Source organism: Sturnira hondurensis, unplaced genomic scaffold (assembly GCF_014824575.4).
Source record: "Sturnira hondurensis isolate 20B ecotype Veracruz unplaced genomic scaffold, ASM1482457v3 Scaffold0019216, whole genome shotgun sequence".
In the NCBI taxonomy this organism is placed as follows: domain Eukaryota; kingdom Metazoa; phylum Chordata; class Mammalia; order Chiroptera; family Phyllostomidae; genus Sturnira; species Sturnira hondurensis.
In genome coordinates this window covers 3,423,891-3,449,464 of record NW_028091847.1, presented here as the reverse complement: position 1 = coordinate 3,449,464, position 25,574 = coordinate 3,423,891, and the positions used below count along the sequence as shown (strand labels likewise).

At 39.4% G+C, this 25,574-nt stretch overlaps 1 long non-coding RNA gene across 1 annotated transcript; it reads right to left on the bottom strand.

Moving 5' to 3' along the window:
- Positions 1 to 6,876: 6,876 nt before the first annotated feature.
- LOC118974255 (uncharacterized) lies at positions 6,877 to 23,564 on the bottom strand. Its single transcript, XR_005063829.1, has 3 exons — positions 23,365 to 23,564; positions 23,193 to 23,268; positions 6,877 to 7,211 (listed from the first exon to the last, which is right to left on the bottom strand). It is a non-coding gene; the product is annotated as an uncharacterized LOC118974255 (long non-coding RNA).
- Between the last annotated feature and the right edge of the window lie 2,010 nt (positions 23,565 to 25,574).

The window sequence follows — 25,574 nt, the reverse complement described above, 5'->3', positions numbered from 1 at the left end:
TTAGAAAAAGACACCAGGTAAGGAACACTGTGTGGCCTGGGGGCTGGGCAGGAAATTACAGGATGCAGCATGCAACTGAGCTTTGCCACACGCCAGAGCTGGATGAGAGCCTGTTTCTGAGTTCCTTTTTCTGCAAATGGAGGTTGCAGGTGAAAAGATGATACATCAAAAACCTGAGTGAGTATCTGACAGGAATGGAAACAAGGTCTCCTCTTGGTTTGCTCTGGGATGTAGCCGTATTTTCCTCATGACCATGTGCCCCGTCTGCAGACTATATATTTTTTCTATTTTTCCCTCAGAAATGACCCATAAAGGCTATATTATTTTACTCTACACAAATTGCTTTCCATAAACTCAGAAGAAAAAAAGTGCTTAGAACTATCATTATAAACACAACACATCTGTTTTTAATAACTGAAGAAGTATAATAAAACTTTGGGAGAATATCCAGAGTTTTATCCTGAAGAAAAATTGTATCCATCTGGTCCCAAGAGAGACAGTTTTTGCATTAAGTGATATTTGTTGGTTGGGTGATTGGAGAGTGGGAGTGAGGAAAAGGGGGAAGTTGTTAGATCCAACACTTAGCGTTAAGTGGAGTTAGTTTCTAAAAATGTAGCATCCAGAAACTGGTGAGTAATCCTTCTTCCTAGTGAAATATTATGTCACCAGATCTGCTGATCCAATGCACAATAAAATTAATCCTCCCTTCTGCGATGCTGGTGATATGGCAATCACAGATGTGCTGAAACAGGAGTGTTCATGCCAGGCGGAGTTCACGAGCCACAGACCTACCCAGTTGTTGAGTTTCCGGTCCATACTTAACTCCGAGCCCACAAGATCTGAAGAAAGGAAGAGGCAGCTAAGGATTCACTAAACAGCCTTCCAATCCTTTCTATTTCCTCTCTTCCCCCCAAATTGCAATTGCAGATGATTTTTAATTCCCCACCAATCTGGCAACATAGTGCTTATGCAGACAGTATAGGTTGGGAGAGAGGGAGGTGGTGGAGAAGCAGGTAAGGGGAAGAACTGACATCCGTGGCCACGTGCATGTTAGGCCCTTGGACACTTAAACCTCCCACTATCCCCACGGAGTTGGCATTTCATGCATTATACAACCACCCAGGGACAAAACTCTATTTGGGACCCAAATCTGTGCAACTCCCAAGCCTTTTCCATTATACCATGCTGAGCCAAACATTTTATGGTCCACGCTTAAATTTTTCTTCTTAATGAACCCTACTGATTTCTAAAAAGGGGGCAGCAGGTGAAGGGAATTTAGCCACGATGTAGTTTAATAACTCAGTCTCATCCATGGCAAGGTTTACTCATAGGTAACTCACCGGTCGAGTCCATTATTGCTCTTTGTGACTACTCCATGATATCAAAGGTTGTCTTTTTTTCAGAAATAGGTCATATGTCCATGGCATCAACATCCAGCCCCTGGAACATCAGGAAAGAGATTCTGAATGACTGAGCATGGGTCGCATGCACTTTGTGGCTATGAAGAGGCAGGACCCCTTGTCTGGCAGTCACACAAGACCACATGATCTGGGACAGAGAGTTGATGTTACCAAAAAAGCAAAAATGATGGATATCCACTGAAATGGCACTTCAGAAACCTGCAATTACCTTGTCCATTACTTAAATTTTTATTATCTGTCCCCCTCCAACTAGAGCGCAAACTCCCCGAAGGCAGGGAAATAGTCTGTTTTGTCCCTCTCTGGAACCAGACAGGGAGCACAGAGCCTAATATGTAGCAGGGACTCAATAAATGCTTGTTACATGAATGGGTCAGGCAAGATCCACATGTTGTCTGAAACCTCATTATGAAACACTAATGAATAAAGCTTGGTGCTCACTGAAAACCTAATGATTCATGGAAAGGAAAAAGTAAAACTAATTATTTGTAGATGGCATGGTACTATATAGAGAGAACCCTAAAAATTCCACCAAAAAAGCTACTGAAACTAACAAATGAATTTAGTAAAGTAGCAGACTACAAAATTAATATTCAGGAGTCAGTTGCATTTTATATACCAATAATGAACTAAAGAAACTAAGGAAACAATATCATTTATAATTGCATGAAAAAGAACCTAGGAATAAATTTAACCAAAGAGATAAAAGACCTGTGCTCAAAAAACCATAAAACATAAACCATAAAACCTTCGAAAGAAGATACAAATAAATGGAAGCATATACTATGTGAATGAATAAGAAATAACATCATTAAAATGTCCATATTACCCAAAGCAATCTATAGATTCAATGCAATCCCTATTAAAATAGCAATGCACTTTTCACAGAGCTAGAACAAATAATCCTAAAATTTATACAAAACTATGAAAGGCCCCAAACAGCCAAAGCAATCTTGAAAAAGAAAAGGAAAGTTGGAGGCATCACACTACCTGATACCAGACTATACTACAAGACTATAATAATCAAAACAGAATGGTACTGGCATAAAAACAGACACACAGCTCAATGGAACAGAACAGAGAGCTCAGAAGTAAACCCATGCCTATATGGTTAATTAATATATGACAAAGGAGGTGAGCATATACAATGTGATAAAGACAATCTCTTCAATAAATGCTGTTTGGAAAATTGGACAGATAACATGCAAAAGAATGAAACTAGATAACTTTTTTACACTCTGTGCAAGAATAAACACAAAATGCATTAAAGATGTAAATGTAAGACTCAAAACCAAAAAATTCCTAGAAGAAAACATAAGTGGTAAACTCTTTCACAGTGATCTTAGTAATATTTTTTGGATATGTCTCCTTGGGCAAGGAAAACAAAAAAATTAGACAAATAGGACTACCTCAAATAAAAAAACTTCTGCAGCCTTCACCCTGGCTGGTGTAGCTCAGTGGATTGAGCGCTGGCCTGCGAACCACACAATCGTGGTTCGATTCCCAGTCAGGGCACATGCCTGGGTTGTAGGCCAGTTCCCAGCAGGGGACTCACGAGAGGCAACCATACATTGACATTTCTCTCCCTCTCTCCTTCCCTTCCCCTTTAAAGATAAATAAATAAAATCTTTAATTAAAAAAAAAAAGCTGTTCTAAAAAAAAACTTCTGCAGCCCTGACTGGTGTGGCTCAGTTCGTTGGGCATCGTACTGCAGGGGAAAAGGTCACCAATTTGGTTCCCAGTCCAGGCACATGCCTGGCTTGTGGGCCACTCACCTGTTGGGGCGCACGAGAGAGGGGACTGATCCATGTTTCTCTCATGCATCAATGCTTCTCTCCTTCTCCCTCCTTTTCTCTCTCTTTAAAAATAAATAAATAATCTTTAAAAAGAAAGATTTGCACAGCAAAGGAAACCATCGAAAAAATTGAAAGATAATCTACTGATGGGAGACCATATATGTTTATAATATATCTGATAAGGGATTACTACCCAAAATATATATACAACTTATACAATTTAACACCAAAAAGAAGAAAAAAAAGAAAAAAACAGTTAAAAAATAAGAGGATGACATGAACAGACATTTCTCCAAAGACATTATAGATGGCCAATAATCATGAAAATATGGTTAGCATCATTAATCATCAGGAAAATGCAAATTGAAACCACAATGAGATATCACCTCATACCTGTCAGAATGGTTATTAATAAATCAACAAGTCCTGGCTGGTGTAGCTCAGTGGATTGAGCGCGGGCCTGCGAACCACACAATCGCGGTTCGATTCCCAGTCAGGGCACATGCCTGGGTTGCAGGCCGGTTCCCTGCAGGCTAGTTCCCAGCAGGGGACGCACGAGAGACAACCATACATTGATATTTCTCTCCTTCTCTCCTTCCCTTCCCCTCTAAAGATAAATAAATAAGTAAATCTTTAAAAAAATAAAATAAAATAAAAATAAATCAACAAACGAGTCTTGGTGAGGATGTGGAGAAAATGGAGTCCTCATGCACTGTTTGTGGAATTGTAAACTGTGTACAGTCCTTATGGAAAACAGTATGGGAGGTCTTCAAAAAATTAATAAGAGCATTACCTTGTGACCCAGGAATTCCACTTCTTGGTATTTACCTACCAAGATAAACCCAAGAAACCCAAACCACTAATTTCAAAAGATATGTACATCCCTATGTTCCTTGCAGCATTACTCACAATAGCCAAGCTATGGAAGCCGCCTAAGCGTCCATCAGTGGCGGAACGGATAAAGAAGTGGCACACATACACAATGAACTATTATTTAGCCATAGAAAATAATAGAATTTCACCATTTAGGACAGCATGAGTGAACCTAGAGGGAATCATGCTAAGTGAATGATTCAGACAGAGAAAACCAAATACCATATGATTTTACTTATATGTGGAATCTAAAAGATGGAATGAACACACAGACAATATAGAAACAAACACATAGATACAGAAAAAGAAACCGATGCTTGCCAGATGGAGGCACTGGGAGGACGGGTGGGAAAGGTGACAGGACTAAGAAGTACAAATTGCCAGGTATAAGAACAGTCGCAAGATGTAAAGTATAGCATAGAGAATATATTCAATAAAAGTATAAAAACTGTATGGTGTCCGATGGGTACTAAACTTATCAGGAGATCACTTCGTAAGTTATATAGATGTCTAATCACAATGTCGCATACCTCAAACTACTACTGTTTGTCAACTGTAATTGAAAAAAGTTAAACCCAGTGATTCATACAGCCCCCATTAAAACTGATTTTTCTATCAGTCAAGTCTCGAAATTGAACATGAACCCTAGCAGGCCCAACAACGGCCAGGAGAAATCTGCCCAGCTGTGACTTCAGCCCCTTCACAGAAACAACACTCACCAACTCTTCACTCTGAAACAGCCAGCTCCCTTGTCAGTTGAGCTGTGGCAGTTCCCATGAAACATCCTTATAGTTTTAATTAAACACCCTTTATTTTTAAATAGCTCAAGGATCTTAATCACCAAATACAATGTTGTAATTCCATTTCATATATCTACGCTTTAGCTTGTGTCTCAATGCCATAAAAGTTAATCTCTTTTAATTGGGAGGTTGACACATTTTTAAAATAAAAGTCAGGGATCAGGATTCCCACCACCTCATCTTTACCAATGCCCTAACCTCTTGAAAATGTCATTTTTGTGTTTCTTCTCATTGCCCTCCTCTGAAGACCTCTGTGTTCAGATGAAATGTCTGTCTCATTTCTCATTATATCCCCAACACCTGGTACGGTCCGTGCCCAGCACATAGTTTAGCCTTCAATAAAAGGCTATTACACTTAATGAATAAGTACATCGTTGTGCTTTTTCTGTAAATCAATTTCAATTAAATATGACTAATTATTGAATACTAAGCCTATGCCAAGCAGGGCACTATTGGGAACCCAGAGGAAATGTGATCTTAAGCATTCTTGCCAACCATATAGGTACTTTTTTTCCCCTCGAAGACTCTCTCTCATTAAGATCTACAGAAAACCATCGTAAGGAAGAAGAGGTTTTCTAATGACATAATTTACCTTGTTTAGCAGCCTCCACCCCCACCCAATGCCACTGGTAAGGTGGCCTATTGGGGGCAGGGCTGCACGAGGATTTTTGTGAACCTAGGCATTTGGCCGTCACAGCTCCCTTCCTCCATGAGAACAATTAGAAGTTTTACTTCGTGACTGCACTGGTGCAAAGATTAAATAAACCAGGCTGGGGTCATTATTATATACTCATTATTATTATGTTCATTTTTTTTCTTATTTTAAACAGAATCAGTATGAGAGCGTTTATATGAGCCACTAAATGCACCATAGTTCCCATAGGCACTGTGCCTAATGGGTAAGTGGGACCTGCTCTGGGGACCACATATAGGGACCATGTCCCCACAAGAGAGAGTTCTCCTCCTCCTTCCTTTCCTAAAGGGATGCAGTTTCAAGGCAAAGAGCTGGTCCAAACTTTCTAGCTGGAATCCTAACTCAGGGGGTCTCTCCTTTTCTTGTCAAATGTAAGAATAAACTGAGACCTAAGGGGGGGAAACCATATCTGCATCAACCTTCTGCAGGGTTTTCATCATGCTGACTCTTACCTTTTCCATTGCTAAGCTGTGGGAAAATTATGCCTCCCCAACACTACAGAGCCCTCCTCTTGTTTATGTAAAGACCCCAATTAAGCTAGAAATAGAATTTAGCACTGCAAACATTGTTTAAAAAATGTTAAGACATCCAGTCCAGTGCTCCTGTTCATTATTCACTGCTGAAACCTAATATTAGTAACAGCATGTACCGAGGACCTCGACCATGAATTAATAATGAAGCACTTGTACTGGAAAATATGTGAGCACCTAGTTACTTTCTTTGGCAGGCACCTGTGGGGACAGGAGTTCACTCTGTCTTACACAGCACTTTCAGTGATAGCTTTGCAGGATAGAAGCAGTTATCCATTATTTTGGAGGGATTGCCTGCTGGGGAAAAGATAACCGAGTACTCATGGACCACCCACCCTCCTTCCTTCGTGCTGCCAAACCATTTCTTCTGTGAAACTTTCACTTTCCCCAAGTACTAAGTCTCATCCATGTTTTCACACATGTAATTTCAACCATTTCTTCATCCAGTTTACTCTACCATGAGATTAAAAATGCCATAAGGACAAAGAGAGAATTGTACAGAGAAGCAACGTGGGACAGTGGCTGAGGACACAGGTCACAGGCCAAATCAGACATAGGCTGGAATTCTATCGTTATGGACCAACAGATAACAATTGTGTGATCTTGAGCAAATCGTTTAACTCTTCTGATCCTTAGTTTTTCCTCATTAGAGGGGAGATAATAATACCTACCCTTTCTGGATTACTGGGAGGAGTAAGGACTGAGCTCAGTGCAATCTACAGCGGCGTTCCGTGAACACTAGCTGTTAACATCATCGTCGTTATCATTTTCCCCATCACTCCCTTGTATCTAGCTTAATAATTAGCACATGCTAATGTTTGTTTTACAAATCATGAAATATATTTTACATGTAACCCTTTCATCTAGGAACAATGGCTTCAGAGGGCAATTTGTTTTATTTGGCTTGGTTTTCGACAAATTAGTTTTCACCTGAGTTTCATCCTTCTTTGGGGCCTCATCCCTGCTTCCCAGATGGAGGAGTCTTTGAATATCTTGATAACAACGCATGAAGAAGGTTTTCCGATGGATTGTCCATTTCTGGCAGATTTTCCTTTCAAGAGAGTTTGGGAGAAATTCTCAGCCAGAAATGAGCTCAGCCCCTATGGATGCAGACAAGAGAAATGTAAACCTGGACATGAAAATACGTTTGTGCAGAGAGGTGTCAAGCATTTGGCTCTGTACGTGTTACTACAACTTTAAGGATTACTTGGTTTATTCCTTGCAAGGCAACCCACCTATCCCCTAAGATCAGGTTTTTTGCTGCTTCCTGCACATGTAAAAAAAACCGCCTTTCTACATCTGCAGAAAACAAGCAGTTGTTGTCATCACTATACTTGCCCTGTGAAACCTTAGCAAGGTGATCGAGTTACACATTCCGCTCCTTTCAGAGGAACCCAGCATTTCAGCTCATCGTCAGGGCGCTGCTGCCTGTGGACCTGATAAACTGGGCTTGTGAGTTTTGTAGCTTTAGACATCAAATCATTTTCTTAAACTAGAATAAAACCCAAAACACTTTTCAAAAACAAACAAAAAAGATAAAAGGAAAAGGGAGGGGTTAGAATTCTCTCTGCTAACGAAAACTAACTCACGGGGAAAAGTCCAGTTGTTGTTTTCTTTTCAAGTATTACATAACTGAATGTAGTCTGTGGTACAGGAAATAATTTTGCTCATGCACCTGCACAGAAAAACCCACACCAACAAGTTTGCTTCAGCCGTCAATCTGTGAGACCAAGAGCTAAGCCTGAAAGCAAAGGTGAAATAAAATACGAAAATTGCACAGCAGCCGCAGAGGAGTCAGCTATCCCGAGGCCCCTGCTGAAACCCCATCTTCAGGGTAGAGTTTCAGACTCATTTTGATGTTTTGGTCACCTGACCCAAGCTCTGAAGCCCAATTGGCCTCTGAGTTTACAAGCTAAGTAATGATGTAACCAGAGTGTGTGGGAACCAGGAGGATGAGACAGATACAATTTTTCCCAGTCATTTATTAGACTTGGCTACTAATTCTGCTTGTTCCTCGGTTTGACTGCTGGTTATCAGGAAATTCGAACTACTTAAAGGACATAATGAGTTTATCTATACGCGGGGTAGAATTTAGTCACATTCATATAACATTAAACCAGTTACAGAGAATCCTAATTTGTGAAATTTAATTATTTATATCTGAATTTGGGTAGCAGATAGATTTCAATGTATCTATATTTTACATGCTCCTTTTTTAAAACTACACATTTTTGTCATTACTTACAATACCATGTTTATGATGCCCCCCAAAATCCATCAAAATAAAAATGGTGAAGTATCCGTGATTTTTTCTATTCCTTGTCTTACTTTATGGAGTTTCTGCCTAAACTGAATAAATGTTTATGCTCGTGTAACTTGTCACTATGGCAACTTTTGGCCTTTAAAATGCTGACACTATATATATCAGAGACAATCAAGCAACCAAGAAATTATCCTTGTTTGACAAGAATAAGCAGAACAAGTTTGGCAAACTTCAGGTATAACCAACACAGCAGGGCAAGGATGGCTAAGGATAAAAGCATTCGTTGTTCAATCCACACGACTTCATGTCACGAAAAATGAGATCACATTCTGGTTTCACGGAAAAAACAGGAGATCCAAAACTGATAGCAGCACTTAAAAGGAATATTTTTCTCTCAATTTCCTATACCTATTGCCCCATTAAAGAAATCATTTCAGTAATGTCTAACACTCATACTATATTGTCTTTCTGACATGTCAGCATGAAATTTGTGGAAAGTTTTCCAACTCATAATTCTGAGCCTCTTAAGGACAGTCTTGCAGTTATACCTCACAAGATCTCATCAACAGATTTACCACAGATAAAAATATGTCACAGGTCTCAAAACTGCTGGTGTGGCTGGACTGTATAAGAAACTCCCTACATGATTTTTTAATTCATTGATGTTATATTTCTGGTGGCATTTATACTCATAGAAAGTGTTTCAAATTCTCAAAATGCTTAATCTAGTTAGCAAATACGTCTTTAGGAAAGAAATCCCTAAAGAACAGTTCCTTATTGTTCTCCATCTGTGTATCACACCCAACACATAGGCAATAGATATGGTGTCTGACATCTACTTAAACCTGTTGGGAACTATATCAAACATTCATGGGGATTAGTGTTGGAACTGGTGTAAACATAGCAAACACTGCTGAAAGCACTTACTCACATTTCCATATGTTATGTGGTAAGCAGAGTCATTTAACCAGTGAGATACCCTAGGAGGTGGTATGCAGGTAGTGAGAACTTGGCAGGTGAGAAGTAAACACTCCCTGGATATATTTACTTCAAAACACCAACATACCTACCTAACTCTGCTTCTCCTCAAGAGACAGGTCAAGTTCAAGATAGGCAAGTTCATTATTAAAAGTTTCTACCGCATAGATAAAAATGATTTAGTACTTCCAGGTGCACTGTAATTCTTGGCAGAAAAATTTAATTCCAGGTGTGTAATCTCCTAGAGAAATCTGTTGTCAAAGCTGGATAAAACCATCACATTAGAAAAATAGAAGTCCACCCATGAACAAAGTACAAGGTATGGCTAGGAAAACTCTCTGCTCCATGCAGAAATTACAGCATAAAAGTGAAACTCCCTTTTACTTATGTAAACACTGCTTGGTTTTGGGCATCATTTCAAAAAAGGTAGAGCTGAACATGCACGAGCATATAGAAATATGACATCCTCTCACTGGGAGGTTTGGGGTGGGGCCCTCTTGCCAAGCCAGACTCTAACACACAGACAAAGGAAAAAAGAAGATGCATTTTATAGCTTACAGATTTTTTTCTTCATTTTTTAAAGCAGCCAGCCAACCAAATAACTCAATCAACAACAACAAAACCAAGATGTACCACAGAGTGGAAAAATGTTATAACAGCTTGAATAACAAGGGGGCCGTGGCCAGGGTGGGAATGTGGGTGGAGGGGGCAGGAAGAGAGATTCCCATATTATGGAATATTTAAACTTTGTAATTCAATGCACATTTATTAATTGATTTCCTTTTAAGAGGCACTTATTTATGACAGGTTTATGAACAATATAGCATGTACAGAGCACTGAAGTTCTCCCATGACTTGTTTTTATTTCCATATGTTCAGATGAAATTAATATCATATTTAATAGTATTACTAGTTGCTCTTGAAGTGTCTGCCAGTGCTACATCCCTCGGGAGTTGTTACCACCAGATTAATATCCTGTGGGTCACTTAATTTAAAAAACCACATTATAGAGGCATTATGTGATTAGATGTACTGCTTTTACAAGCCAGTTGGGGTGTGTGCATTGCATCTGGTTCAGAAAGACTGGTGAGGCCAACTTATGAAGACCTCCAACCTGGAGTCTCGGAGAGGCCAATGATTGTACAGACATATGGACAAGTAGAGAAAAATGGGTCCTCCATCTACTATCAGAAACTGCCTTCAGAACAGGACCTAAAAGGAGCAACTCGCTGAGTAAGAAACGGGCTTGAACAGTTGGTAGGGACGGCTGCTCCAGTGACGGGAGGTATTATCAATTCCCATCAGGTCTGCCGGTCACAAAATACTCACAGTGAATAGAGAGATCACCCTATTTCCATGTTACGCTACCAACACCAAATTTTATCCGTTGTAAAATATTTTACTTGTGAACTTAAAGTGTGCTTTTTATTCTCCCTTTAAACACATTCAAAGCTAGGCACTGGACAGACCACCCGAAACCACAGGAAGCACGCCTTTGGAGTGAGCAGGAGGAATTTGCCATAGGCTCCAAGGACGCCTTGCAGCGGGATGCCCGGCACTTCCTGCAGGAGTTTCAAGTGGCCTCAAGTGCAGAGGCCCCAGGCAACACAGAAGCATCCATCATCATTTACGCTCCACCACTGATTTCCTGTAAGAAGATAATCCATTCAGGCTTTCTCCAGGCCAAGCCCAAAGAGGCCTCAGGCTACCAACAAGAGGGGAAGAAACCCTGAAAGGCATCCCAGGTGGGAGACTGTGAGCTGGAGAACCTGTGTTTGAGGTACATTGTGGGTATTTCTAGTTCTATTCACAGTCAAATTAAAATAATGTTTTCCCCTTTATTAGGATAAATCTACAATAATTACTTGTCTTTTTAACTGTTCTGGACCTTCACAAATACAGTGCACAAAAATGACTGTTTTAAAAATAAAGTCATTTTGTTCAATCCTTTAAATGGTCAGTGGAACAGGTGTTTTTTTTTTCATCAAATATAAGTTGAACTGATCAATTGTGAAGTCCATTTCACTATGTAAAGGAAAAGAAATTTATTAGGAGCCAAGACAGTATGAGATGAATTGGGCAATAAAAATAGTGTGCCTGTGGGTCTGCCAAAACAAAAAATTCTCAACAGCCTCCCTGAAATTTCAACCGAGACCTTACTCCTTGAAGGAAGGTGACGTCTTAGAGAAAGGCATCACCGGTGGCTGCTTTTGAAGCTTGTAGGTGTAAGTAGTGAGGAGCACAAGTCTTTCAGTCCACTCCCAACTATCTGGGTTTGCTCATTACTTAATTTTTTAAATCTGAAACAACGGGCAAAACATATGAAAATGAGAAAGGGAGGAGTGGAAAGATGATACTCTTTGTATTTGCTTCTACCATTTGCCACATTTCTCAAATACCAAGGTTCCCAGTCTCCAGAGAACTTTGTGAATCCTTTGAATGAATCCTTTGTGCTATTGGTCAGTCCTTTATTTGATAAAGAACTAATAATTCCCAGTGGCTGAATAATTACTGAAAACAATGTCCATTTTCTTACATTTGTATCTTTAAATGGATAACAGGTGGAAATTACTCTCAGTTTGTACTGATCTAGACATTTGGAATACTGTCCCAAACTGTGTCACCCTGAGTGGGTCACCCTGAGTGGGTCACAGAGCATCTCTGGGTGTGTTTCCTTATGCGTAAAAACATGTTATTTCATCTGTACAATTCAAGAGATTGTTGAGAAGAATTAAGCGAGCTCATGATCATGAGAATATCTTCAAAAATATGAAGCATTGCAACAAATTCGAGGAACAGGGCAATTATTAAATGATGATGACAGCAATGAGAGAGGATATAGGTGGAAACTGTATATCTATAAAATCACAGCTTAGCATTTGTCATGTGGGAATTTTCATATTTTTTGCCATTTGGGACTGATGACTGATGAGATACTAATGAAAGTTATGAGCACAGTGGTGACCCTTGAATGAAACATGTTTTAAATATGCAATGTCTACTTTTCCAAAGAAAATTCATGATATGCATATTTTTACATTTACTAGAACTACAAAAGGTAGCAAAAGACATTAATGCAAAGTGTGCAACATTTTGCAGGCTCTGGAAAGTATCTTTCCCTGTTTTGCCTCCAGGAACCCCTCCTCTTGAATGATGCTTGGGAAGGCCTGTTGCAGGCCATCTTTAGACCTTTAGTCCGACTGAGACACTGCCCTGTCTGCAATTCGAGTGCTATGATTTCTGTCAAAAGGTAAAATAAACATGCTTCTCAGTATCATCACCCAAGAGATTTTACTTCTGACCCTCTGGATCTGCCTCAAGTGGCTACTAAGTGATGGAAGGATGAAAAAAAGGGAGAGTGTATAACAGTCAGAACTAAAACTATGCCCTAAGAACACCTGTAGTTTTCCTAGTTTAACCCCTATGGGAATGAAGGCTTAATTTTGCAATATCAGTTACTTCCCTGTTAAGCAAATGCACTACAAAAATTTTATCTTTCTAGATATGGGCACATATCTCTGTTCACAGTGCCCTTCCATCACTAAGACAAAAGAAAAGCATATTGATTTTCCTGGAAACCGACATACCTTTAAGTTGACTAGCTGGAAATCTATTTTTTAAATAGGTAGCTGGAGTTGCCATAAGAGCTTTGATAAGACATTCAAGGACAAAGGCACTAGGCCCAAATCAGATGCAAGGGGCAGCTTCTTGGGGCTGCTCTGAGATAAATGGCAATTATTTATGCTCTGCCTTATGGCTCGGACACACAAAATAAGGCTAGGGCAGGAAGAGCAGTGCTATCCATGGAGAAATGAGAAGTACAGCCTTCTGGGTGGACAGATTTAGAGTATCCCTGTTTTTAGCAAGTAGATTACTCTGCGGATGGAGGGCAGGGCAAAGCTTGTGCCCTGTTTCTTGTTCAATATCCTGTGCTAGGATTTCAAGAACACTTGCAATCCTCTTGCATTCCTCCTTTTGCCCATTATATTCCTCGTCTACAGCAGGCACTTGCAGCTCTGCCAGGAGTGTCTGTGAATCTGTGCTAGGACATCAGGACCCTGCCCGGGAGCTTTGTTAATTATCCTAACTCCCCCTGCTGGCGGGTTTAACTACAACCCAAATGAAAAACCCTCCTCTCATTTGGACAGAGTAACTGTTGTGTAAAAACATTTTTCAAGTGAATCCACACAGTGAAAGAATAGGTCCACAAAACCAAAAAAAAATCTTTAAAAGATGGTGAGTATTAACATGAGAATGTAACTCAGTATAATATAAACAAATTGTAGGCTTGACATTATTTCTAAAACCAGTTTTTAAAGTTAGATTTGTAAACTACAGACTAGATCCGTTGGTCTAATTTTTCCCTCATTCTCTTTTTGTCCCCACACCCCTTCTCATTTTTGTGGTTTGCAATATTTCCCTTTGTCTCTAAGCTCTAGACTTCTACTTAATAAGCACCAATAAAGATTGGATGTTATCCTTAAACAGTGGTAGCATTCCCCACCTGCTAATTGCTTTATTTGTACTCACTGTTTCCGCCCTCTCATCAACAGGGGCTTTAGCATAAAGGGCAATGAAGTAGAATGTGATGAGGCGAACAGGAGCCAGCCGAGTGAATGCTTCTATAATTACACAGTAGCCTGGAGTAGCTCTTCTCAAATCAAATTATGAGCCTGGATTACCTAAAACTCTCAGGACACAGCCCAGGTTTTCATTTGTCTGTATGTTGCTGTCGACAAGCAGCCGTCTTTCCTCCCACCTTTATTCTTCACGGAAATCATCAAAGCTCTCGTTCCAATGCAATATTCCCAAAGCAATGAGACATCGTGGAGAATGTTGTTTTCTTAAAGGGCTCACCTAACCCTGTGTGTTTTATAACTGTTTTTATTTTATTTTAAAACAAGTGTTTCTCATGATTATAACCACCCCTTCATTTGCATATCAAAGTTTAATCCCAGCTGAGTTTACTCATGATTCTTTGGCAAATATTTATATGCCTTGTCAACATCCCAACCACCCATAAGGCAACTGGAACAAAAGTTACTAGGCCTGGGCAATGTTTGGCTCCTTGTTTGAACACCTGACCATCCCCTTGGAAATGTACAATACATCGGAAATAACAGTAATAAGAGGACCAGACTCAAGGTCGGGCCAGCTGGAATAAGTACTGAAAGCTTCAACTGACTAGCAGTGTGCCTTAAACCAGTCACTTAAGTTCTCACTTTCTCCATCTGCAACCCAAGGAGATTGTACTAGATAATCTCTGAGCCCCTTCTTGGTCTATAGTTTCAAATATAAGTATATATGGATAATATACACAGAAGACAGTACAGATTTGATTGCAGTAGCTAAGCAAAGCAAGATAACAATTCATTCCTCAAAGGGTTTAAATGGTTATTAAACCAAGATCTGGTGTGTCCGAGATCAGGTCAAAAAGTAAACCAAGTGTGGTAAGGCTTGGCTGGTGGGTGGATCCCGAGAGAGCGCAGCCGTTTAGCCCTGCCAGGCCCTGTGCAGTGTTGGGTTGGTCCACCAAGGCTTCTGAGAAGGATGCACTAGATAATCTCTAAAGTTTTTCCCAATATTGAAATTATGGCTCAAACAGAAAAACATTCAAATTGCCTATTCCAATGTGTAATATTCACTAAATTTTACTCTATATTCTTGAAGAAAAATAAATATCATTCTGAATAATTATGAAACAAATATTCTGTGTTCCATAGTACTCTGTATTGAAGAATATTCAGTTGGCTTACAAACATGTATTTAAGCAGGCATCCTGATGGGGAAGACAAGTAAGATTACAACCATCACAAAAGTAAGGAAATTTTTCAGATATGGTCATCATGGTGATAGGTTCTGACATCATACGCCAATTTGTTAAGGAGGCTCTTAGCTAACATCAAAAAGATAACAAAATTTTATCTTCATGGCTAAAATGTTTATTTGGAAAGTCACACCAAACTAAACTGATAATATCAATTGCATGTCCATTTTTTAAAAGCTATCCGTTTCCTACACCAAAGCCTTTTCAAAACCATTCATTAACCAAAAAGTCACAAAACAAGCTGAGTTTCAAATTGACGCCACTTGAGGACTAAAAAACCTAATGATGCAAATTCTATATTGTCATCCCTAATTTCAAAAACTATAAACATAAGTGGTAGCACCTTCTAAGTACTTTCCATGTTTACTTAAAACACAAGCTATACCCAGAAGACTAAAAACGCCTAACCAGTAAGATCTCAACAGAGCCACTCAATGTGTGAAGTGACAGTGGCCCCGACATGGACGTGGGCCGTATTGTGAACTGCTATTGCCTCCTCTGTGAGGTTAACTGAGATGGGTGGGCAGAAGAACACCACTTGGGAATGCATTCGGTAAGCAGATTACAAAGGAATTTAGAACCTCCAAGTGTACAAATTATACACGTGCAGGGTAACAGGAATTTGATTTCTGGTATTTCAAGTCAAACCTGTAGCTCCCATTCCAGAATTTCCCTGAAACATCTGCAGGACTTTAAACCTACTTTGCAAATGTGAAAGGCTAAGATTAGCCCATTTGAGGTTTGCTCTTAACCACTGTTTTTCTCTTTCATTTGTAATTGAAGCAAGCAGAGAAAATAAATTTCACTAAAAGTTAATTATATAGTATTTGTCATTTTTATTATAATATCCTCTTTTCTACCTCATTTATTTGCCATTAACAATACTACATCTGACTTGTTGCTCTCATAAAGGTGGGAATTTATATGCATGCATGGGTGTGTAATATATATTTTATATACAGGCAACATGTATTTTATACATCCGTATACATACATAGCATGGAAAAGGAGGTATTGCTCGGTTTTTCAGACTGTCCTTTCTAAAAAACAATGTAGTTCTTTTCGTGCCGCCATTTTCAGTCGGCAACTTACTCTCAAAACTTCCCTCTAAGCCTACAGCATATTCTTGAATGGAACACTGGTTGCACACCCAGTATCTGAAAGCAGGCTCTGGTTGCCATCCTGCTTCTCCGCTTTCTTACCCGATAACCTCAGAAAACCACTTAACTTCTCACTGTGCCTCAGTCTCCTCACCCATAACAGCATCCACTTCACAGGATTGTTATGAGGATTAAGTGGGTTTATATGTGAAACAAATTTATAATAATAGCTACCACGTAAGAAGTATTAGACAATTAGATGGTACTCTTGGTTTAGTTATTATATTTTACTTTAACTAGAATTAAAAGAGCCATAATGACTAATAAGGCTGCCATATTGGACAATACCATTATGAGCATTTTGGACTTATATCTACAGTTGAAGGCATGGCCCTGAAATGCACTACCATTATAACCTTTACTCTCAGGGGCTTCAGTTTCATAATACGTAAAGTAGAAAGAATAATACCTATCACCTAGAATAAATGTAATTATATTTGTAAAGGGCCTACTATATTCTACTTTATAAATATTATTTTCTTGATTCTCTAGCCTCCTCTAAGTTGGTATTATTTGGACAGAACAGCTTTTAGAAGGACCAGACACAAAGCAGAGAGACACTTTTAGCTCTTTTTAGATTTCAAAAGGAAAAATACCAGTTCCTCGATGTTCTCACTTCCTTTACTGTAACTGTCAGTCTTGAATGAAAATGTGATGTTCTGTTTTGACAGAACACCCTGAAATGCCTGGGCATCTCTCAAAAGGCACAAAACTAAGAGAATCCTCAAGACCCTCTCACACTCGGAGAGCTGCACATGGGGTCCCCGGCAGGCTGTGGCCATGGAGAGCCCATTTGTTTGTATCCACCTGGACAGGGGGCCGCAATCCAGGCTGCCTCTTGTTGCCTCTATAAAAAAAGCAATCACTATGGGACAATGTTCCAATAACCTTGTGATCTGGCATCTGCCTTCATCAAAGAACTGATCTCAAATAGCTGGGTGTCCGCAGGATAACCTCCTTATATTGAAAAGTTCTTGCAATTACATTTCTAAAAGGTGGTAGAAGAAATTTTCATGTATCATGAAAAAGAAGTGCAGTCTCTTTCAATGCCTTCGAGGATGTGCTCCTAAGGGTCTGGGACACAGGACATCAGGACAAACCTGAGCAGATAATTACAAGCCTGGGTGTAGAAGGAAGGACTTTGGAAGTACAGATTGTAGGGTCAGCATTCCTAAAATTGGAACTTGACTTCAGAAGGGCAGGATGGGGTCCAAAATACTTTGTCAGCAGCCTCAGCGCATTTCTGAAGTTATCCTCTCTGGTGAGAAAACCTTTTGCTGTCAACCATGTATTTGATGCTTTAAAGATTTTAGCCAAATTGGTTCCTTACCAGGTCCTGAATATAAAGACTTTCTGGACAATCACAGCTTTGCGTGAATAATGTATCATGATTACAATCCAAAAATAGGTAAGACTACCTATCTACTCAACCATTATATTAACAACCTGTATGCCAGAAGAAATGGGGCAGGGGAAAGGAGGAGCACCGAGAGACACATAGATGAGAAATACTGATTTCATCCAACTCTGGGCTAATATACACCAAGGGAGGGGAGCCCCCCCAAAAGATGCCCAAATTATGCACAATGGCAGAGAGCTGTGGCAAAAGCAGAGGCTTGGTGCCACAGCCCACTCCCCATCACTCAGTGACTGTGAGATTTGGGTCCAGTTACTGGATTTTTTTTTAAGCCTCAGTGGCTATAGTATGGGAATAATACTACTTTATATTGAGAATTACAAGGATTAATTAGACAATGTATAGAGTGCTTAGCACAGTAACAAAGTCAACAAAGATTTGTCTTCTTCACTCCTTAGGCATTTTTAAATGATATTATGATCATTCTGTTTAGCTTCCACAGTTAGCACAGGCTATCCAAAAGTATTTATTTAACCTTTCACCCAGATTTCAAAAATGAATGAGTCATGTATTAAGCCAGGATACCAATTTCAGCAAATATTGAGGTTTTGGGATTTAGTACTCCCAGGCCTTAAATGAAGTTCAGGTGATACAGATTTTATTTTTCCCTGATGTATGACTGAGAGGAATAAGAAATCAATAATATAGGCATTGGGCACCATTTGCCAAATGAGTGCAATTTCTTTTTCACTCAACAGCATGTTATTTGTTACCAAAGACATTTTTCCACTATGGGTCTTGACTACATCAACCCTCTTCTCCTCTAGGACTTCTTACTGCATTTGAATAAGAAATAAGATCCTTGAAAATGGCTCCTGAAACCTACTCTGGGTCACAGTTAGACCAAAAGATGGCCCCACTTCCTGTGTTTCTCCCTGCGTCCCTTGACCAGCTTTTCTCATGCCCACCTGGCCCTCATCTTGTTCCTTCATGACACAAACCCAACTCTCAGTGGGCCACAGTGTTTTAGATGAAATTAAACAGAGTGGAAAAAATTGGGGAAAAAAAGATTTTTCAGGCCTATTTCAATTCTGCAACATTGTAATTTTAAAGTTATAAAATCCAACTTTCTAAACCATCACTTCCTCCCCCTCCCATCAGAGTCATTCTATTCTTTTCAACAAGTACCAGAATAAGAATGCACACCCCCCCGTACACTTGCCTCCACAAGGTCTTATCCAGAATAGAAAGTAAACCTCTTCAGCTTCTCATTACTTAAGACTATGATTTACAAAAATTCTTCCTGATCTTTAGCCACTTCCCTCACAGAGAGCACCCAAGCCTGGCGCCAAGCATGTAATTAGCACACCATAAATACCTGTTAATTGATTGACAATGTTAATATTATTCATTCTTTTCATTTCACATACTTGTTCAGTGTTTTTACCTGTTTTCTATTTATCCTCTATGCCTATCTCCATTGTTGTTTTCTCTAAAACTACAAGCTGCAGAGTGTAGGAGCCACGTTTCTTTGAGTCATTGTGGATAATGGGCTGTAGAGAGATGCTTAAACAGGCTTTTCAATTGATTGATTAATAGAACGATTGATGGATGGATAGAGGAAAGGGTGAATGCATTACAGCATTCTCCATTTGCTATTCCAACAGACTAAACTTACCAAAAGAGTCCCGTTCTGCCCTTGCCCCCTGAACAAAGCGGCAGAGGTAGGTGAGGGAGAGGGTCAAGGAACAGCCGTCCCTACCGCACACAATAGAGGAGGGGGTCTTGCTGAGGATACAGCCTCTCCTGCCACTAATTGCTGCAAAACATCTTTTGAGGCAAGGTGGTTATTTTCTATTATTCTTTGGTCATTTTCTTAGAAACTTGTATTTTTTAAGTTGTAAAGGGGAAAAAACTAACAAGAACTACACATTTTTTAGCCCCACACTTTTTAATTTTGAGTCACAGTAAGTGCAATTAATTCCCCTGTAGTTGATAACTTACTTACTCACTGTCTAGTATACATTCAGTCTATAGATAGACTGTTTCATAAATCAAAAAAGGCATAGAAGAGAAACACAAAATATTTAAATTGCCAGATTTAATTTAGAAATTTAGAATGCATGCTAATTTCAGGTCCAACCTTAAGGTTCTTGGACTCAAGTATATAAAAACTTTTTTCCCCAGATTGTTTTAACCAGATAGAGGAGCAGACAGGACTAGACACATGGAGGCAAAGCAAAAGCTCTCTGGGTTTTCATGAATTCTGTCTGGAGATATAGGGCCATGTCCCTGTCCACGTTTATTTCTGCCAGTGTTACATGCAACATGCAAGAGGGACGAGTTCCCCAGAAGCTCCACCCTGGGGAGCTAGTTAGGCCCTTCTGGGGCACTCACTAAAAATCCATTACTCTTTCTGCCACTCAAGAAAACATATCAGAATCTCATACGTGAATAAATTAGGAAAGAGTCCAACTTATTTTTTAATTGTTCACTCATTTCTTTTTTTTGAAAATATGTATTGAGTACCTACTATGGGCCAATTATGATTCTAGGCATTGCAGATACAAAGGTGAGAAGATATAGAAATTCTCTACTCTCACAAAACTTATATTCACGTAGCTGAGCCCTTTCTTTGCTAGTGATTAATTGGATATAGTACACAACAGTACACTCACTCTCTCTCTTTGGCTCCTTAGCATTGTTCTATGGGCTGTAGAGAGAATAGACAGAAGAAGGAGCTGAGCTAATAGAGGGATCTAACTCAATCTTCGACAAATCATCCATGTCCATTATGTAGAAGAAACTGGTCCAGGAGGTTCCTGTGCCCTATCCTTCAACATTGGGACTACCACAATAATATGGCTCTATAATGACTCTAGAAATCTCCATTTGCCACACATGGTAATTGAGACTCATGGATCTTAGTGAGGCTTAGTATGCCATTATAGAGGAATGTTTCACAACAAATCAGTGTTAGGGTGCAAGTGAAACAAAATCAGTCTATAAAACATATGTAGTATAATACAGTTTTATTTAAGACAAAGAGTAATTATGCTTAGAAAAAGATGGCTAGAATGTACAGCAACCTGTTGGCAGTGGTTGGCAGTGGTGAGGGTTGTGGGTGCTGTGCACGCAAGAATGCATGTGTGCATACACTTTTCAATGCCCTCTAAATTTTCTACAATAAATGTTTTTGTAGAGAATCACTAAATTCTCCCATTAGCAGGAGAAAAATTTCACCCCTCCCAAAGACTACATCAAATATCACTGCAACAAAGGAGCCAGCCCCCCTGTCCAGGTGGCCTCCTTTTGTAACAGGAGGTGATCTTACTTGGCCTTGCCACACTTGGAATAAAGCCCTGGAAGCTTTCCTTGGCAAACTTCAGTTGCGCCTGTTCGCCAGCATCGAACTCCTGACCACAGCGTCCTAACCCTGCTATTAGGTGCAGTGCACCAGTGCTATTCCAACACCTGCCAATAGTTGGTCGTTTTTACAATAGCACTTATCCTGTTGATATAAATTACACATTCTTTAACAAACATCATCAAAAGAAACTTATCACGGTGGTGTCAAACACAAGACCTTTCAACATACACGTTTTAAAGGAGGTGGTAGATTTATAAATCAGGCAAGGTACCACCCTCACTTGAAAGATTCATGTGTTAAAGAGAAGTGTGCTAAAAAAAAAAAAACCAACAACATGGCATACCTACTTTCAGTTTAGTCTGTTTCCTCCACCTTTTGGAGAAAGTACAGGGCTACTCACCAGTGGAGAGAAAATAAATGATTGCGTAAACTCATAGACTCGATTTATCGCAAATTGGCAAATATAGTTCATGGTTAATTATCTGCAAAGACTTCAGTCTTGTCACTTTTCAATATTCTGGTCAGCATTTAAAAAAGGAACCAACTCTAATGAGTTAAATAATTTTTTCAGGTCCTCCTAAAGCTGATTTCTATAAAGCTCTTGGAAAAGCTTCCTTTTGTTTTGTGCTGAGATGTTTTTAAGTTAATGTAATTCCCTCATGTGAAAGCTAAGAGCACCTGCACCTTAACCCAACTCCTAAGCAGGAAAACATCTTTTTAAATATTTTTAAAGCCCAAATCTAGGAGCTCTGAGTTTCTGCCGCTATTTATCTGTGCTGAATGGCAAAAAGAGAGCCTAAACCTCCCAGATGGAAAGTTGGTTTGGGGAGTTAGTATGAGATTTGCCTCAGCCCTCTGATAATGATAGAATCTAAGGAGATGATTCGTACAGCTAGTGTGGAGTCAAAATCATAGAAATACATGTAGAAAATTCCAATTAACTACTGGCTCCATTTAGAAAAGAATCTCCTCCTGAGAAAAGAGGTTTTGAGTTTATCTCCCTTGTTCCTTGCTCCTTTACCTTTGAGCTTTTGGGGGGCTTGAGGGTGGGGGCAGAAACGCTAACCTTAATTAATGGAAGATCCACTACACCCCGGGCAAGGGTTTGGGTCCCAAGCCCGGGTCTCCTCCTGTGCCTCTCCCGAGAGTAACGAGCAAGCAGGCTTCATTACTGGCAGCTGAGGGGAAGGGTCACTGGGAATGGATTTGCAGGGCCCTCATTGAACGATCACTCCATGCTGAGAGGAGCTGGCCATGCTCTCGGACACCTGGTCATTAACATTGCTAATTAGCAGCCATTAATCAGGGCGCTCGCTTTTTTTGTTGTTGTTGCATGTCACCGGCTCCGAGGAACCTAGTGAATAAGAAGATTGTTTCATTACCTCCACAAGAGGTGGAATGAAAGCAGTTCCCATCAGCTCAAGATGAGATGGATTAAGGGGAAGGTTAGACAACAGTTTGAGATGAGCCAGGGCGGGCGGGGGTCGTTGGAGGGGCCAGGAGACCTGAGTTGTCTGCTTAGGGAAAATCAGTCACCTATAATTAATGAAATCTATTGCACCCTAATTCTCATCATCCCATGAGCAGTCCTCCAACCACCAAATTTTTGTATCTTAAGAGCTTTATTTTCTTCTGTTTGTGCAGACCTTATCTTTAAATCATTTTAATTCTGTTTGAAACTCAGTATGTTTAGGTTTGATATTTTCTGCCTTCTCATTCTAAATTAATTTTTCCTTCCAAAAGATGGGCAATTAAAAATTTTAAGGAGTTATAGCTGAAGCACTTCCAGCATGTCTTCACATATTTACTCCAATGGATACATTCCAACCAACAGTCCAAAAGTAATGAAAAAATAATTCTACACTTTTTAGAATAGAAATAATAAGTGGGTTATGTTACTCCTAACTGCCCCTAAAAGGCAAGAGGCAATGAAAAGACCCTATATTGGTTTGTATATAATGATACTGAGGAGAATAACATGTCATTAAAAAGGGCTAAAGATTGTGTGTGTCTGTGTGTGTAAATCGTTTCTTGCTGTTAATCCAAATGCAATGTGATAAACATGTTTCAATGGGGTGTTTTCTCATCTGGAATGTGGGGTGTCGTGTAGAGAACATTGTATTTACCTTAATTTCTGGAAAGTGGAAATCTTGGTAACAGGTTGTATGTCCAAGTGTTGTTGATGTTGTTGGCATTGTTTATCTAGAAAAAAATATTAAAATATTGTGAAAATATTTATTTAATTAGCAGTTAGTTTGCTGCTAAAATTCATTCATTCATTTATGAAAATATACTCACCGAAGAGCTGCAAAGCAGATCTCCTTGACTTTCGTGGGAAGTTCTCTTTATTAAACAGTGAGCACTTCAGCATTTCGCTGTTTCTGCTCTAGTCTCTGCAGTGAGTTACAAAACGTGGTTTGCAGTGGCACTAAGTGACTAGGAAGCAGAGATTGCCTAAGTATTTATTAGTGCTGTGGCTTCATTTGGACATGTGTAATAAATATACATTTGCTCATGTAATACGTACCCCCGCACTTTCAAAGCAAAATTATCCATTTAATGTGCCCTACATTTCCAAACAATAAAAGCTAAACCTGTTTTTTATGTACTAATTTGCTCTGTTTACAAAGAACTCTGAAGTTGTTGGGCAAAGAAAGCAAGTATGTAAAACCAATCTGAGGAGCATTTCAATTGGGTTGGAAATCCGTAATATGATTTCTAGGACTTCATGGGAAAGTTGAACACTCAAGGGGAAGTTACACAAAGAACAGCTGAGAAAAAGTTGCATTCTGGCACAGAATCATGCAAATGGGGCACATTCTTCAGTTTTCTCATGACGGATTGCCTCTGAAACCACCGAGCCAAGCTGCAGCAATGCTAATGAGGGAGATGCATCAATGAACAGTGTCATCCCAGGGGCTTCCAAAGGGGTCGGGGATGAGGAGGGGGCCGGAGGGAGTTGGAGGAGGAAGAAGGAAGAAAGGAAGAAAAAAATGATGGTGGTGGGGGAGTGAGGGGAAAGGGGAAAAAATGGAGGAGGAGCAGTTGAACTTTGAAGTATTAGGGCTAGGGCATTAAAAAACAAAAATAACTTAGCAGGTAGCTCTGGAAGGTACAAAATGAACAGCCTTAAAATTACACCCTGTTAAGATTTTAGAGATTTTAAAAAGCAAAATAGGATGGGAGTTAGAAAACTTTTTAAACTGCCTGTTGGACAAAAAAAAAATGATATTAAAGTTGGGAGCTAAAATGCTTCTCTCCAGAGAATAACTTGTGGTTTCTTTACTGAGGACTCTCGACTATAGTGGGACAGACTGGGGGACCATCTATGCCAGGAAAAAAAAGTAGCAATTTTTAGTTTTAACTGCTCTGTGGTTGCAGAAATCTAATTTAAATACGTTTTTAAATTTCTGTAAGTGCATACATACATTTGTAGCTCATTTACCACAAATGAAAGACAGTTTTCTTGTCAGTTCAATTGTGTTTTTGAAAGATTCTCTTCTTTTTAACTGCATACACAGAAAGATTAGTTTTTTAAAAAGAATGTTTCTCTTGAAATTAACACATGATTACTCTTGTAGAGATCTGTGAGATTTCTCTTTCCTGAGTTGCTAATACCACTCACTTGCTTCCATCTCATCTAGTGGATGCAAATTTATCAATTTATTTTTTATTTGCTTTTTGTTCTGGGTTTCCAATACAAATTTCTCATGGAAATCAAATCAATAACAATTTATTGAATGTTTATTATACTTAACAGACTTGAAAGTATTCTTATAAGGAAACCCCTAAAAATCTATATAACACTGTTAAGTTTCGGACCTCGAGAAGTGGTACAAACTTCCCAAACATCATGAATCTGCACCTTTTGTAAGAACACTGCAGTGAGGGCAGCCAGTCTGGTGTTGGTGTGAACTGTGTGGTGCACGTCCAAAATGTCCCACCGAAGCCGATTCAGTGCTGGTTTAATCAAAAGTTGAAACGTATTTTTCCTTTCAGTATCTTATTTGATTAGCACCTGGTTTTAAAAATGTAAACAGCCAACTGTGCTCCTGGTTTGCTAGCCATTTTAGCCCTGCTAGCTAGGTAAATAAATAACTTAAGTAGAAAAAATGAGTGTTAATTTAAATTCTTTAATCCACAAGGAGTATACAAAAAGCTTTGTTCTAACCCATCAATATACACTGAGGCTAAAATCGGGTCCCTTTTATTCTTTTGCTCAATTTCAACCAATAGGAGATGCAAGATTCCAAATTAAAGCTCCCCAACTCAGTCTATTGTGTATTACAGTTCATATGGTATAGTTTCCAAGACCACCCACAGTTCCAGGACTGCCTAATGGAAGATTGTATCAGCTGCTGTACCTAATGACAACTAGATGAGTTAAGAATGAAGTGTTAGCATTCACAGTACTTGTGAGCATAAAAGAGATTATTCACATCATTCCAAAGATAACCTTTGCAGCAAAATGCCTTCATTCATGTAACATGTTTCTAACTCATCAAGTA